The sequence below is a fragment of the Citrus clementina genome, unplaced genomic scaffold (assembly GCF_000493195.1).
Source record: "Citrus clementina cultivar Clemenules unplaced genomic scaffold, Citrus_clementina_v1.0 scaffold_5, whole genome shotgun sequence".
In the NCBI taxonomy this organism is placed as follows: Eukaryota; Viridiplantae; Streptophyta; class Magnoliopsida; order Sapindales; family Rutaceae; genus Citrus; species Citrus x clementina.
This window is the reverse complement of record NW_006262201.1, coordinates 1,918,295-1,923,110: the sequence shown is the minus strand read 5'-3', so window position 1 is coordinate 1,923,110 and position 4,816 is coordinate 1,918,295.

Genomic DNA, 4,816 nt, shown 5'->3' with positions numbered 1-4,816 from the left:
GCAGACTGTGCTTCTTTTTTTGTTTAAAAAAAAATGTAGAGCTTTGGACGATCTAATTAACTTGTCAAACCGAAGACTCTGCCCAAGATCTTGAATGAGACCAACACAAGATGCACAAGCACAGAACCGAATCTGAATCAACTCAATATTCGACAAACCAGACTTAAACTACCAAGAAATAGAATTAAGAAGAAAGAAAGAGATGAATCAGAGACAAAATCATAGAGAAAACAGAGATAACGTGGTGAAGTATATGTTTCCTTCGCTTGTATTGCTTTCAATTACTTGAGCCTTCACAAGCTAAACCAAACTAAACTTTTTCCTTCAGCAAATCTCTTTTAAAAAATTCTTATTTTTCTGTAAGACTCGCTTACTATATAAATTAATAATTATGTAATTCAAAACTAAATTTATACTATGTATCTGTGTCTTTTATAAAATGTACTTTTATTGATTTTGCCTTATTTCATTTCTTATTTTTCTGTAAGAGTCGCTTACTATATAATTAAATTAATAATTACGTTTCATCTTAATGTAATGTTGCATGGAGATGCTACCATGCCATTAGAATTAATGTAGTCTTGTAGATATATTTAATCTATTTCTGTGGCCATTGAACAAAGAATTGATCAGTTATTTCCTCTGTTTAATTGATCTGCTAACTTGCAATGTCTTCATTGATGATTTGTCTGTTTTCCCAATATTCTACAAATCTAAAACTTGCCAAACATTTTGATGCTTACTTTAATAAAATTGTAAGTTTATATTTCTTTGATCGATCCTTGCCACAAGCCATGTTCTGTTGGTCAGACACATGCACGCATGTGTGGAAATTTCTTATTTTGTCGTTTTGATCTTTGTCCTATATCTTCTTTGAAAACGTTACTGAAAATCACCCTTAGCCAATAATCAAATGAACAGGCTCTGATTTCACTTGTATTAGTTTCTTTACAATTTCTCAAAAATTAATCCTTTGCTTTAGCAACGTGGAGTTGGTCGGACGTGAATCCTGCCAATTCCTTAAGATTTGTCATTTGTGCTCTCTTTTTCATATTTCATATTTCAAGCTTGCTCTCTTCTTGAGCAGTTAAGCAATTGTAAATTGTCAATCTCTCATATCTCTGTTTTCAAAAAATTAGTTAAGCAATTGTACTGTGCTTTTATTGAAATGACCCTTTCCTGACGGAGGGTTGCCTTCTGCGGAACTGACTAAGCTCCGAATAACGTGGTGTGATAAACTAGAGGCCTCACGCAAGGACAAGCACAGTCTTCAAGATTTAACAGAGCAGGCCTGGCAAGCGTATAGGGTACTGCTTCCCAGTTGAGGCAGATGATGGTATGTTTCCCAGCAACATTCAGTCACTTTATATTCATGATATGAAGATTTGGAAGCCATCGATGGGTGGGGGGAAGGGGGATTGAGCAGATTCTCATCTCTACAACGACTGTCAATCGGAGGACTTCACGACTTGGTGTCATTTCGCCACAGGAGTTAGGAACCCGTTTGTGGATTTATGATTTCCAAAACCTGGAATGCCTGTCTTCAGTTGGTCAAAATCTCACGTCGTTGGTGTATCTTTGGCTTTATATTCGATCGAAGCTAAAATACTTTTTGGACAAGAGCGTGCCTACCTCGCTCTTGCAACTGTATATCAAGGATTGTCTGCTGATAGAAGAAAGATACAGAAAAGGATTAAATCGATAGTCTTATGTGGCAAGATCTCAGTTTGAAATTTCACTCTCTTCCATCTTTAGTTTTCTTTTAACTGAAGACACTTTGAAAAAATTTAATACACCAATTTCTGCTTTTGAGAACTACAGGTTAACACTTAACGATTGTTGGATTCCAGTGAAAAGAATTTATTTGTTGAGGTTGAATGATAGAATATATGCAATTTTCCTGCAGGTGTTGACGGTCTAAAATTTTGAGAGATACTTGAAAATTGCAACATATACAAGAAAACAGAACGAAAAGCTGAAGCCAATAACTTGATGGGTTAATAAAATTTTAGTGAAGTGATAAAATACACTCAAAGTAAGATTTTTCTATTATCTTTTAAAAGATAACAATTGAAACTAAAAAACTGACTGACCGGCTTATAAATGAAGCCAATAGCTTGATGGGTTTAATAAAGTAATAATTTTTGCTAGTAGAAAAAAGTAAATTAAATCATTTTATTCATGAAAAAAAATCATATTACATTTTATTTCTCCAAACTTTAAAATTGGAATTTCACTCTGATTCCTAATGTAACCAAGAATCTTGCATTAGAAAAGAATGAAAACATGATGAACACGTACCAAAGAATAGATACAACAAAACCCAAAAGATTAGTAAATGTCATAAATTTACAATAGACACAAACACAATGAGTTTTTTTCAGAGAATTGCATGCTCAATGATCAAAAAAGTAAACTCAAACTTGTCTATTATATTTTATGCTTTATATTATAAAATCAGGAGTGTGGCGATGTCTTATTAAATTAAGAAAGGAAAAAATTGGTTATGTAAGACAATTATTTAATTAGGGTTAATTATTTCAAGCCTTCAAGGCTTTTTTTTTTGTCAACTAAATTTTTATTAAGGTAGTATTCGATATGTTAATAGAGTATTTCTATTCCTATTTAGGAAGGTTTCTACTTAATGTAAATTAACATAACTTCATTCATTGTCATTCATGTAAAAGCTGTGCAATTGGGTTTCAATATCAGGGGTATGAAGAGGCTGGTTGTTGAAAAAAATTTGCATAGGATTTTGAGAGCTTTCCGGAGAGATCTTAGAAAGAGAGAAAGAGTCTTCTTGTTCCTTGTAATCTCCTCTGTATTAGCTCTGTAAAATTCATTTTGAATCATCAATAAAGCTTTTTTCTGTGGCTTCTCCCGTGGATGTAGATTGTGCATTTATGCGAACCACGTTAAATCTTGTTCTCAAGAAAGTCCAACCGCTACTGTTAGAAATTCGGGTTATTGTGTCTAAAGGGTTTTCTACATCATATAAATTACACGGTTTCTTCACAATTATTAACACATTAATATTACTAGTTAGAAAGTAATAAATAGATGGATTTTTTATTTTGAAATAAACACATTGATTGAAGAATATTAAAGGGTGGGACTATTTGTAATCTAAAATTTTCTCAAAATGCCCTTTTATTATGTGCATTAGTTAATAGATTTTAGGAAATCACTTTTCACTTTGAACACTTTCATAAATACCAAAATGCTCCTCGATAACATTACTTCTATTATCTTTATTTTTTCCGTACACCCATAAAAATATTTAGCACACCAAGATATAATTACCTTTTGCTCTCCCTATTTGTTAATAATATCATTTTGCTAATTTTATTTTTCATAGTTGTCCAACATATAAAATTGATATTCATTAAAATTCAAAAAAAAAAAGTTGGATGGTTGAAATTGCTTCTATATATTCGCAGAACAGTTATATGTGTATATATATATACGCAGCTCATGATTGTATAGAAAATTGAAATCTTTATATGGAATAGATATATCTTCAACAAAAATTGAAATTTAAGTCAAAGAAATTTGAATCATGGAGTCTCTTTGTGGAAATGTGTTAAATATACTTTTAAACAATGCACGAGTTTTAATGCTGAGGAAGAACGTTCTAAATTTAAGGTTTAATAATTTCACATGGGCGTGTAAGCGCTAGGTTGGTGTCAAAAGTATTATTATTCTATTTATTTATATTGAATTGGTCTTAATGAGGGTTTTGTTGTAGTAAAAAATAAGAATGTTCAAAATAAATTTTAAGTGTAAATAATCTCACACTTATTAAAAATGATATAAATTTAATTTATTATTTTATAAATCATCATGTGCGCTGGTTCATCTTTTTTATTTTCTACATTATTTCTATTCACTCCCTTTGATATGGACAATAAACCAATTATTGTTAGGTATATCATAAAATTGAATGCGTATTTTTAAATATCTTTGTTCAGTATGTACCTATATGTATGAATCATCTCTTAATTTAGATTTGAATTAAATTTATCACATCATGGCGTACCACGTCTATGTTCTTATTTACAAGTTCTTCTTGATTTGATAATGAGAAGTACAACAATGTACTAAGCAATTAGCTAGTTGTTACAAATGAAACCAATATCTCGATGAGTTGATTAATTAATAATATATCATTTTTGTTAATAACAACAAAAAATAAATTAAATCATTTTATTCCAAATGTATTGCTACCAGGACTCTTGCGTCATAAAATAATAAAAAAAGATAAATCACCAAAGAATTGATGCAACAAAACCCAAAAAGACTGTTGCATGTGACATGAATTCACAAATATGTACGTAGAAAATTGAGATTATTAGAGAATGTGCTTGAGGACAGTAATTCACTTTCCCCTGTTTATTGGATCTGCTTAACTTGTGTCTTCATCATTTAACTATCTTCCCATCTTTTTTCTTAAACAAAAAGGAAAAAAAAAATCAAACCGATTGAATCATGACTATTATAGTGATATTAAATTTTTTAAAATAATTTTGAAATCAAATAGTATATTTTGAAGGAAATATATTATTACATAGATTAATAATTATCTAGTATAAAAAAAATCCATGTGATATGTCTATATGATTTGTGTGAAATATATTCTCAACATCGTTTATTTCTTTTTAAATTAATTTCAACTTGGATCTCATTTTTTACTTTTGTAATGCATGTGAAACGAAATTCTAGTTGGTATTGTCATTTTGCGACAAAAATTATTCAATGTCAATATCATCTAATACTTTGTTCAAAACAGTTTGGATGGTATAACTATCATCTTTAA